Below are 13429 nucleotides of genomic sequence, written 5' to 3' on the forward strand. Positions count from 1 at the left end.
ACCCCCTTAGGGCACCCTCCTCTCTCACCACAAGGTTGTGTCAGTGAAAGCTGTAAAAACTTTGAGGTTCAGGTCAGTGCTGAAAAAATGCTGCATATACTTCCCCACAGCCTGGCATAGTTTTTTGCAAGGAACTTAATTATCTGCATGGTTGCCATGAGAGTGCTTCCCTAACTCACAAACATCCATAGAAGAAAAAACTGCTAAAGGCTGAGAAGTATTTAGTCACAAAGTCTTTGAATGTAGTCCTAGTTTAAAACAGACCAAATGAAAGGCAGGTTCACTCCTTTTTATGAAATCAGACACAGATGCACAGAATGATTATGGCATATGTTTCATTCCTAATATCTCTATTCCAGAGACTCTCCTATATTCCTTAAGATGGACTGTTTTGAAAGAAAACAAATTCCCCCCTCAAAGGAAAAATATAGTGATGTCACATCATTCACTAGATTACATATGGTCTGGACTGAATTGGCCTTCAATCGTGAGGTAAGCAAAACAAAACTAAATAGAAAGGAATCTGTTAAAGAAGGAAAACCTTGATCAGTGCAAAATCACTTGGTAGACATTGCTATTGGAATGGATGGAGTGGGAGGGAGAGAAGGGTATTTGGGGTTTTTTTGTGTTGTTAGCTTTTAGGGCTTTTTGGAAGGGGCATGAGTGTTTTGTTTCTGTGGTTCTTTTGTTTTATTTTTTTAATTCCACTACTGCTACTTGGAGAGATGACAGTCTAATAAGATTTGCCTAGAACTGGATTATAAGTTTACATTACACAGCATGTGTTCTGTCATTATTACACTGTATGGTAGGATAATGGTTTTAATATACAGTGCCAGAGGCAGAAGAGGCTTCTGAAAATCACTTAAGAATCAACACTGCAAAAGATAATCTCTCTTTTTTTTTTTTCTATTATTACTTACCAAGATACAAATTCAAAATTATTATTATTATTCAGTGAGAGAAGCTACAGCTTGCATATTTCCCTGACGTGCCTCTCTAGCAGCATCTTGATCCAGGAACACCTGGTAATGGGTCAGTGCAATAAGCTGCTGCTTCAAAAATAGATCATATCAGTCTTTAAGAAGGCATTAAAGTAAGGGAAATAAAAAATTACAAGCTTATATCCATTATCTAGAGGTGGTGACATACTACTCCTCAGGTCTCAAAGTGAAGCCATTTTCAATTATGGTGAGAAAACTGTGTGAAATAAATTCCAACACAAAGACTAGAATAGAGTGAAATCTGAAACCAGGACATATGAAGGATAAAAAAAGTACCTGAGTATAGGAGGGAGGAGACTTACTTGTTTTTAGGAATGGAATCTGCCCTTACAGTGTCAAACATTTAGAATACATGAGACACAACTGAAAATTCTGATTATATTAAAGATCTTATTTCTCCTAATGAAAAACAATATTGGAGTAGATGGGCATGCTGAACGTATTTCTACAAAAATATTATTTATAATTGATTCTTTAAGTGAAAGTCATACTCAGCACCACAGAACTGAATGATTAAATATACCACAGCTATTTTAAGTATTGTTCACCTCTAAGAAAAGACTATATTTGCCAATTCAGAAAGTATATTGATGCCATAGCTGTGATATGATCGTAAATTTAGGAAAGACCAACAATTAGTAGGCACTGATATGCCTAGGAATGGGAGAAATGTACACTCTAACACCCCAAATTCTAAATGAGAGGGAAGTACAGGAGAAGGGACCAGGTTTGGGCATGCTCTTCCTGTAGCTCTCCCCATCCTCAGGGCTCCCATGAATCCTTTCAGAGACATAATATTGATCCAGATTGACCATTGCTTTTCTGGCCCAGAGGTGCACGTGCCATGATTCTCCCATGAGCACCTTTCACCTTCCTGTTAGGCAATTGCAGAAAACTCTTTCAGCCTCAGGATGGAGACAATATGTAATTTCAAGAAAAATTTGCCTGGTTTCTGTGATACAACTTGTCTTGTCTGACCTGTTCATGGGTTTGAGTTAATAAGGTGCCTTCTGTAGGTACTGCACTCTCGTGCACTTCCCCATCAGAAACACTTGTGTTTATGGAAGAAAGAATGGAGAAATAATTCCTCTTTAGCCTTCCTCAGGTGTGCTGTAAATTTAATTTCAACTGCCTACCCGCTCCATATGTTTGAAAACCTCATGCAGCTGGAAACTACCCCATCACTGAGGAAGGTGATGATATTCACCTCTCTACAGTGCATCATCATAAAATCTAGAATAAAATTTGTATCAAATTCCAGTCAAGTCTTCAAAAATAAGGTTATATTTCTTCCTAATGTTCAACCATGGTGTGAGTTTCCAATACTGTATTTGATAGTGCTTTTCATAAATTTCTTAGCTTGATGTCATTTCAAAAATCCACTTTGTTAGAATAGCTTACTGTTAGGAAAACATAAAACTAGCGAAGTTATACTATTTGTTTTTATATAGGGCTCTGCCAGTAAGAACATTCTTTGCTATTCTCTTTTCTGAAATAATCATTACTAGCAAACCACAGAGAATAGCTCTCATTTAATTTATAATATCCGGCTTGATTCTAGACATTATATTGTTTAAAGGGCACATACTGGAAATTACATGTAATTGATTATGGCTGACTGTAATCAAGTTATTGTTTTGATAAAACCAAAGATGGGATCATTGTTCTGCACCAGAGTTAGCTTTGCATTTTCATCCCCCTAATATTAGAATAACAAAGAGCAGTAATCCCTCAGGAGAAAATACGTCCAAAACTTCTGGAAAAAGAAGAAACAGTTAGAAATATTGTTCTGAAAATGGAAACATTTAGGGTCTGTTTGCTCTGGAATTTAGATCCTTTCAAAACAAGTAAGTATGTTGAGAAGTGTAATGCCTTGAATATTACATAGTATATGGTGTGTGAAATGTGTGATGAATTACTGCTGCATGAATTAATGCTAAAATTTTCAAGGTAAGAGCTAACTATATTAGGAATTTATCACAGAATGCAAAATGCAACACTGCTGCAATCCTCCCTACTTAATCTTTTGTCTGTGTTCCTGAGCTATCTGGTTTTCCTTTCCATAGGTAGTAAAGCCAAAAGGAAGTTTTAAAGTTTTCATTAGGAAAAAAACATGTGAAAAAAGTAGCTATCTGGGGCTTAGTTTATTTGTCTTATAAGAATGAAAGGTTAAGCTTACAAGAACTTCAACCTTTATCAAATACAAAACCCCTACAACCCAACCATCTCATAAAAAACAATATGGATACTGATGCACGTCAGTAAATTACTAATAACTGAGAACTTGGTGTACGTGGTTCAAGACTTTCAGACTTAGAACATTAAGAAACATCTGGACAGTTTTCCATAGTTTACCAAAGTAACACACACATAAGCTCCTCTTGTCTAAGAAAAGCAGTGGGGAGTGTGGGTATAGCATAGCAATAAGCTTCTGGAAAGAGATAATGCACATTTTATGTTACCATCTCCCTTTCTTTGACTGTGTTAGTTTCAGGGCTTCCTTAATCACTAATTTCTGTTAATAGTCAGTTTGCTGTCACTGCATTCAAACTAGTATTGCCATCAAATCAACCAGTATTCTTTTAATGTTGTGTTCTCACGCTCAGTGATATTGATCTACTATTTATTTAGATTAGGCACAACCCAGAGCAGAAATAAGTTGCGTCCTGTTCAATTAGCGCTTCTGCAATCTCACAGTTGACAAATTCAGTTTGAGATTTCGACTCAGTTCCAGCCACTCTGATATTTTAATCCTGATGAGTAAACACTTAGGCAAATATTCATAGGAATACACTTTAAAAAGAATTTCAGAAACTGCTTGATTGTAAAAATGTGCAAAATGTTGTGGAAATGAGAGGCTGCACAAGATCGGAATTCTACTGAATTTGACAATGGGAAAACAAGCAATTTCTGTGGTTCTGGTGAACTACTACTATTCTAATAAAAATATACCAGGAAAATTCTAAGTACAGTAGAACACTCTGCCAGCAGAAATGAGCAAATAACACTAATTACAAACGAGGCTTAACTCTTATTCAAAAACACAAAACCTAATGTTTGCTTTCCCTACATTTTTGTCTGGTTAGGTATTCTGCTGAGTCAGTTTACTCCTGAAAACTTTTGCCAAAATTATGTTTGAATTTGTTTAGTTAAAGTTTGCAAACTGCTCTAAGATCTATAAGCAGAGACATTCTATGGCATTAAAGTATTGTGTCAAATCTGCAAAAATATGAACTTACCCATTTGTCAACTGAAGGAGATTTCTCTCACTGATCTCGATGAGCTTCAAATAAGATCTAATTTCCCACAAGTGCTATATTTTTGCTTTGAAACTACATAAATATACACTACACTACTAGCACTACTACAACTAGCTTAATTACTATGTCAGCTGAGGAATATCTCCTTTTGTACATGGATTTAAAGATCTCTGTTTTTTTCATACGCAAGTCAAAGTTCATCTTCAAAGTATTAAGACTTCATCCAAGCTTAAGACTCTGTTATCTTAACAGAGATAATTGATTTTCTTACTTCCTTTTACAGAAAGAATTCATTATGATAATGAATTCCCAAGGAATGCCCATGCTAAAGTTAAAATTATTGAAAAATAATTGCAGAAATGGTTTATTTTTCTGAAATACACTGTTATAATTTAAGAGTTCAGTGGGCCTTTCTAAATTAACACAGAAAATGTGACATGGACTAAATTAACAGCATCAAAGGCTAATAGAGAGAGCTACAGTCTAGAAAAGAGCACGCAATTTACACTCTGAAGATAGCTGGACTCAATTCTCTGAAATTACAGATCTCACCTGTATTAAACTGTTAAGTGTTAAAGAAGCCAGCTGCTGGGACTGATCCTCCCACTGTTCATTTTGATTTGAACCTCATGGTATTTGAAGAGCCCAGTCTGCCTAGGAATTAAAGTGGCATTATTTTTTTTCTTTTCTTGTTTCTTAGCAGGCAAGGAGCCTTTCAGATAGCTGTGTTTATACTTCCTAGATAGAATCCTCACAAAGAAATCTGCACTTTTACCCTGAATTTCTGCCTCATATGGGGCTTTCCTAACCTCCCGTTTAAAACCTGGTCCCTTTGTTACTCAGTCCTCATTATCAAACACTCATTATGCTCTGTTCCTTCCCCCACGCCCTCCATCTGTGACTGCACATAACATTTTCATTTCCTTCTCATATTCTTCCTACTCATTTGTCCTCCCATTTAACATTTTACGAACTCTACCCCTGTATTGCATTTAATACCATCCCATTTCTGCACTTGATTTCCTCACCTTTGAATTTCATATAGTACTAAATATATAATAAACCATCATCTTGGTGACTATAAAAACTGTCTTTTGAAATAGTTCCTCAACATTGAGGCAAAAAAATTTGGTAAATACTTTATCCGAGGAAAAGAAGACAAAGTTACAGTATAGTTAACTTTAAAAGCCTAAGAACGTTTAGAGGTTTTTAAACCACATGCATTAATTCAACACAAATTTTTTACAACCATGAAAGGTACACAGTCTTATAAACACACTACTACCTGTCCCCTGTGTACATTAAACTCATGCTGTCTTTCAGTCCTGAATATATGTAAAATGTACATTCAGCTACAGAATTTCCCTTTTTCAACTTCAACCATCCTGTGATTCCCTTAAATGTTGTTATTTAGATCTGAAATCAAAAGGTGTTTTAAAAGCCATATTTTACACAGTAAGTAATATTAAAAATGGATGCTTTATGCCTTCATACCAAATGATTTAATCCCCACCACATACATAATGTTTCCTACATCTAAACTTAAATCAATTTGTTCATTTGTTTCATGCTTTTAAACATTCACTAGGGAGATGTGAAAACATTGGAGGTTTAGTTCTCAGCAGGCAAGGCCTTTTTTCAGAAGCATTTACCTTCTTATAATTGGACATTTTATTATAAGACTCAATACAGAATATTACCTTTAAATGCAAATCCTACTTTCTGGGAATTAATATCACATTTATACACCTAGATCAGAGAGTAACTGTATTATGTGTGGAGGAAAGGCTGGGATTTTTAAAAGGTAATTTTTCACTGAAAGGAAAATTAAATGGAGTAAATTACTTTTTTAATTGGAAATTTCACTGATAGAAAATTGCAGACTGGTGTCATTTATTTTTTCTTATTTGTTTGTTTATTTCCTGGGCTAAAGAGACACACTCATGTTCTCTTTACCAATGTAAAACCATTACTATGTAGACCACGTCATGAAACAGACAAAATTGTTTCACCAACACTCCTAGATTAGTAGATAAGTTACTAGATTTTTTTTTATAGTGGACAAGTTATTAAAGTGAGGAGAGCTTGTTCCAGAAAAGTGATGTAAACTCAAAACATTTCAGAAACAGGGAATTCTAACAAAATTTCATTTCTCCATCTAATATGTACAAACAATTTCTAATCTTCCACCGACATTCCAATCAAGATTTCAAATATTTTTGTACCTTAATCAATGCCATGATTTATTATAATTGTCAAAGACTGTTTATCTTAACCACTCAAATGAAAAATACAAGAAACTTCAACTACTAAAATATCTTGCAAAGTATTTTGTCCCTGAAGCAAACCGTAATTACATATTCACTTATCCACTTAATGATCCACAATGATTTTTCACGGGGTATGTGTAGTACCCATAAATCAAATGTCCACAGAAAATCCTCAAGTAAAAATATCACCTACTAGGCAGACCAAAAGATACACAGTTCTTCAGATAGTGCTGAATTGGGATGCAGGAGGTCACCTGTGCCCTTAAGTAGCCATTTGTACACACTAATGTGAGAACTAACACGTTCTTTTTAATATGTAAATTACTTTGGGAATATAGCTTAGTAGATTCCTTTCAACACACATTTCAAGGTCAATAAAATGATGAAGTGTTATACATTTTTGAAGCAACTTTGGCACTTGGCATAACAACAGGGACTCCACTCATAAGCTTTAATAAAGGTGTAATTTTACAGGACTTCAGAGAATAATAAAGTCAAAAAATTAATTTCTCTTTCAGATCCAAAAATGGAAATGTCCTTTCATTTTTTCATAACTATAACTATTTATATGTTGTCAGGGGAACAGCATGACCTCACCCTAGAGAATAAGACCAGGAAAAGGGAGAAAGTGAAAGTTAATTCCTACTAGGGGAAAAAAAAAAAAAAAGAGGAAGGACCATCTCAAATTCATAACCAGTCTCTCCTGAAAATTGAATGTCTCTTGTCATCTATCTTCCAGGTCAGTCAAGAAAAGCAAACTACACAACATCACAGAAGTGTATTATTAACTTCAAAGATCTTATCCACCTTCTGACAAGAGTTGTGCTTTCCACTTCAATTCAATGAAATATGCCATGATATTCATTCTGAACTACCTTACCATTTACCCCGTCTTCACATATTGGATTCTTCTGAAGGTTGAAGTTAGGTATCAAGTGATGATTGACAGATTTACCATTCAAACATTTGATCTGTACCTTGTTTTCCAGAACAAAGATGATTAGGGATGCACTAGAGTATAGTGACTGGTTTGTTAAATCTTTCAGGTTCAGTCTTTGTTAGCATTATTGATCCAAGGCTGAGAAGACTATGTAGACCATGGCAACACAGCCAAAAATAGGGACTAAAGGCTACTGAGCACAAGATGAACAGCTACTAGTGGTATAGTAGGACTGAACTGCTTCTAGTGGTGAATTGATACAACATTTAACCATGAGGATAGCTGATCTCTCCAAGTGGTACTGAAAATAGTACTATTTCTTATAGCCTAAAGTTCACAGCCATGTAGGCAGCACACCCACTGAAGCTCTGCCTTTCCAGAGGAACACAGATACTATTCAGTATGGAATAGATACCAACTAGTGTAAGTACTACCAAGTACAAGAAATATTGAAGTAAAAATATAAAGTGTAACTACTAAACTGCCATTCATTACATTTTTAATGACTGCAAGAATTTTGAAGACAGCAAAACAATGACTACTAACAATAATGTATTTGTAATGTGCTATCCATCTACAGACGCATAGAAACAGAAAGGGAAAAGCAGTCCTCTCCATTATCTCTTGAAGGCTATCAAGGGAACACAAACTGTAAATACCCAGTTGTAACAGATGCCAGACATCATGAATATATCAATTTTTATCCCTGAACAGGTATTTTACAGCTCAGTGGGAGTGTGCACATTTCAATAAATATCCACATGTTCCACAATTCTTATTTGTAAGAGGATAACTACATTAGATAGATTATTACAAGAAAATACTCATGGGAGAAGTCAAGTTTTCCTTTGTAATTAAACTTTATTTGAAAGTGAAACAAAAGATTTCCTAGAAGAGAGACTTCTAAAGCTCTCAGAAGAGTTTTCTATCCTAATAGTGATGTAAGATTTAGCAAACATTTATAACATTTTGCTTTGTTCAAAAGCAGAGAAATATCTTGGTTCCTCCTTTCCAGAAAAAAAAAAAAAAGGTGTAATAGGACAAACAAAAGTGAAAGCACTGTCCGTGTTAGAAATGGTGTGGGCTTTTGCTCTCCCTCACATGAACTATCTTCTTTCCTTCATTCAGCTGTCCACAAGAAAGGTAAAGGTAAAGAAAAGGTAAAAAACCTTATTTGGGTATTATCAATGAGGCTGATAGCAAAAACAGTGAAACAATACATCAAACTTCTCTTTCTTCTACATAGTAGTTTTTGTGAACCTCTTCTCAGAAGATATTGTTAATATTAATAATTAATATTAATATTTTTAAGACTAAATGAATATTAATATTTCTAAGAATAATGCTTCTATAAACTCATAATTCATTGTGTGCAACATGCAAATTCAGAAAATTCTCAAACAATCCTGACATTCCAAATTCTTTTTCCTAAATTTATCAGAACTCCCTCTGAATCTGTTTTGGAGGGGTAAAAAGTATATCCAGAATTTCTGATTTTTTTTCCACTAATTTCAATGCAAATATATTTGAAAACTTGTTCCAAAGCAAGACTCAAATGTTCTTTTCATGGATGGAGTAACTTTCTGCACAAAGGAAAACAGATAGAAGAGGAACACTCAGATGAAATAGATGAAAAGAAAGCTTTGAATCAGTGAGAAAGAGTTAGAGAAGATCTTTTTCAAACTTAAGGGAAAGAACGGGAAAAAGCAAAAAGATTAATCTAAAGGAGAGGAAGCAAACATGATTTAATGCTCAGTACTTGGACTTGAGCCAGACGTGAGAGACAATAAACTGCCAAAAGACAGCAAAAAGAAAGCACTAGCTATAGTTACCATTTCACTTCTGAAGGTCTCATCAGGGAATTAGTAGTGGTTTAAATGAGAAGTGATTGGATGGAGAATGATTTGTGGATGCTTCTGCCTGTTGTGTTATACTGACCTAGTTAAGAAGAAATATGAAAAGTGGGATACCAAGGACTTTTGTTCCAGTCTTCTGTTAAGGTCTAGCCAAAGTGAAAGAATTTTTTTAATTCATATAAAGTCAGCAGAAAAAAAGCTACCTGAGAAATAAAGGAAAAGCAGTGAAAGACAAAATAATTTCTCATTAGCATATGAAAACTCAATTTAAAAAATTAACATTACGAAGAAAGACAATTATTCATGCATTAAAATTCTCAAGGAGAAAAGAGAAAATGCTTAAACCCAAATATTTTGTGTTCAGACTCAACATCAGCACAAAACTTGGAACAAAAATGTCAATTGTGAAATTGTATTTCAAGATGGCATATGAATAGTGGTCTGAAGACCTAGCTGGATAGATAATAAGGATTAGATTCAGTTCATTCATGATATGAAAAAAGCATTAATCTGACATTCAGTGAAGCCACTATTGCAAGGTCTTTCTGGATTCACCTGGCAACTTTGAAAATTTCAGGCTAAATCTCCCATTCCCAATTAAGAGAGAATTAATCCAATCTGTGCAATACCTACATGAACATAAGCATCCCACAGACACACACACAAGACATCATAGGCTAGATATATCCAGCTGCCATCCCAAACAATGCTCTCCAAGAATTACACAAATATCCAAATATACACTTTATATACTCCATTGAGAGACTCTGAAATTCAGCAAGTCCAGTAAAATAAGGCATCCAGAAAAAAAATAGTAAACAAAAATAACTTCTAGTATCACTACCACAACAACAAGTGAAAGGAAACTTTTCGAAGTTAAAAATTAGAAAAAAAATTCACTGAAATCTGAATCTGTATGTGTAATTCAAACACTTAGAATTTGCTTTTAAGTGGCAAATATTGACCATACAGAAGGAGTCAAGACCTAAAATACAACTTTTAAAAACTGTAAGCTACTAAAGAGCAAAACTTTCCTAATAAGTCACCATATATTCCCACGTAGGAAATATGATTACTGTAAGCAAGAACATTATATTACTGGTTTCCAGTGTAATTTAAAGCAAGTGAAAGATTTTCTTAAGAAGAAAAATTACCTCAAAAAGGAAAAATACTTCAGGAAATGAACTTCACTGCAAAAAGGGACAGTGTGCAAATGAAAGAGAGATTAGTGAGTACTTTGGGATTTGACTTGAAATTGCTTGCAGCTAACATAAATGAACAACCCTGTCAGAAAACAAATTTTTTCTGATTCTGAAGAAACAGTAGAGAAGAGATGAGAAAACAAAGAAAGGAAGAATGAGTTTAAACATATATGGGAAACTTTCTCACTCTACTCTCTTGTTCCAGCCACACACGAAGAAAGAACTAACCATTTCAGCAGAAGAAACTAAAGCAAGACAAAATTCTTCCTTACAGATTGCAGAAGCACTCAAAAATTGATAGTTTCAGTGAATCTTCCTTACTGTTTCTCTAGCTGCAAAAAAGTGGGGCAAAAGGGAAGAAACTGCTTTGACAACAATAGCAAACTTTGGTTGTGATGGAAGAACATGGATAAAAATATGTCCTCTCATCAAACCTCAAAACCTTATTTCAGTTATAAATGTTTCATCTAAAATTTGTACTATTTTCCCTCAACCAAAAAAGTTCTAGAATTAGCATTTGAAATAGCTCATTTTGATTTACTGCAAAGTACAGCAGACCTTTGGCTTAATTAGTGCCCATAAACACGTACCACTTTTGAGTTCATGTGGTTTTTGTTAACACAGATTCTAAACCTTATGAACATAGAAAATGGTTTTAAATTTTAAACCAGTCTTAACTGATCCAGAAATATATGACGGAATTTTGAAGCAAATGTCAGACTGTGTCAGGATTATTCCTCTCAGTAACTTTTTTAAAAGAAATCTTGAATTGCTTTTCTTTGAAAGTTTCCAATTTTAACTTGAAAATTTAGCTTCATTTTTGATAATGTCATTCAATACTGATGCAATTGCTATTCATTACAGAAAAACAAGAGAAAAGCTAACCGTGCACTAGTCATAGACATGAGCAGTGGAACACAGATGCATATGTCAGTTTTCTTACCAAGATATGAATCCCTTTACAGTAGCATTTTCTTACAGTGACATATGAAGTCTGTTAATCAGAATGCATGAATAGCTTAGTGAAAATATTTTTTTAAATCATATACCAACATACATACACCCCAATGTGCAGATGCAGGAATGCATACGTGTGTATTCAAACACATACTGAGAATACTTCTGTTCTTCAGAACAGCATTTCTTACACGTATTAAACAAAAAAAAAAAACAGGCACCTTTTCCACATAGGGCAGAAGAAATGCAAAAATAAGAATTAAACTCACTCAGTAGGCATCAAAGCAAAAGGCAGGATTAAAATGTAGAGATCTACAGTCTCATGAAAGTCCAACACATTAATTTAAGTGCTGCTCTAACTTGTGAGCTTTTTTTTGGTTCTCCCTATAGCCTTAGCTTATATCATGCACCTGTACAACAGATGGCAATGCCATGGGCCACTGCCTTAAAGACCAAGCACAGGGACCTGTGGTGTTCTCCAGATATCTGTATAATTAGCAAGGGAATTTCCACCAAAAACTAGGAACCGATTGTCTAATTGTCTGAAAAGAGGCATTTTTAGTATGTTTTCAGTGGAAGATAAAGGAAAAATTTTAGGTTCATTGATCATTTAAAGAAAAAAAAATGGGATACTTTATCAGCAATGTATTTTCTCTGGCTACTTCGGTAAGAATAACTCCACAAGGGAAAACAACAGAAAGCAAGTGCTACAAGATAAACACAGGCACGTCCAGATCACATAAGGGATAAGAAAAGCATCTAGTAAAGAAAAATTGTAAATCTAATATTGGTCTCAAGTCATCTTTTAATACGTCTCTACTCATTTGGACTTTCAGATAATTAATTAAATTTTGAACTATTCCAATTCACTTAGAAAAGAAACCAGAAATTTATGTATCACTTTCCATTATCTCAATATTATTCACAGAACAGGCCTACCCCTTTATCAGGTCTCACCTGGTAAAGCAACTATATTTAAGCAACAGCTCGATCCAAGCCTTCTATGATGCCAGATAGTGATTCCGGAGCACGTTGTGTCCAAAAGTCAAAAAATGCTTGCAGGTTGACAGGTTTGTGCTTCTATACTTATAACAGGTGAAAAGGTAGAACAATACAAAGCTATTCAAAGAGCAATGCACGTAGACAGGGATTTGTTTGCATATGGTATTTACCAGAAGATCTTTCAGTGAAATGTAATAAACCCAACATGTCCATTTTTATTTCTCTCTCTTATAAGGTTGAAAGATTGCTTACTCCATTAAATCTTCAAACACCTTTTCAAAGAATAAAGTATTTCTGGGAACACAGTCCTGTTCTGAAAACAATATAACAGTGCTATTAAAACCCCAAATCTATTATACTGTTCATTTTAAATCAATGCTTTGTAGCATAAAAATATAAACAGTTATCCCAAAACTACACTGGCTGTTTTATTGGAAAAACATAACATTTTTGTCTATTTAATTTTCCTTCATATGTTTCTGATTTCTTTGTTTACTGCTCTATATCGCATGCAAAACAGAGAAATAGGGGCCAGATGAAAAGAAACTGCAGCATTAGAAAAAGAATTAAACGTGCCAGAAAAGCTCTCTATTTTTAAAGATTTCTGACTCACTAAGACAAAATCCATGGAAGATTGGAGTGAAAAAAAATTCAGATCATATTTTGTAGCTTAAAATACTACTTCTATAAGCATTACTGTGGGCCATAGTAACAAGTTAAATCAGTTCAAACTGTGCTGAAGAAGCCATTGGGAATTAAAAAAGGGTCAGAAAAAATGTACAATCTTTTTCATTATTTTAATACTTAATATTAAAAAGAAGACCTACCTTTTTCCCCGTTGCTTACAACTGAAGGCAGAACATCATTAATTAACATTACTAATGAATAAAATAACTGAAAGGGGAACCTTTGAAATCAGTGACACAGACCCCCTAAAT

General features: G+C 34.3%; 1 protein-coding gene across 4 annotated transcripts in view; it reads right to left on the minus strand.

The window, feature by feature from the left end:
• The window catches only part of LRRC4C (leucine rich repeat containing 4C), a 497868-nt gene that overhangs the window by 355805 nt on the left and 128634 nt on the right, over positions 1-13429 (minus strand). The window lies entirely within an intron of this gene.

Source organism: Chiroxiphia lanceolata, chromosome 6 (assembly GCF_009829145.1).
Source record: "Chiroxiphia lanceolata isolate bChiLan1 chromosome 6, bChiLan1.pri, whole genome shotgun sequence".
In the NCBI taxonomy this organism is placed as follows: domain Eukaryota; kingdom Metazoa; phylum Chordata; class Aves; order Passeriformes; family Pipridae; genus Chiroxiphia; species Chiroxiphia lanceolata.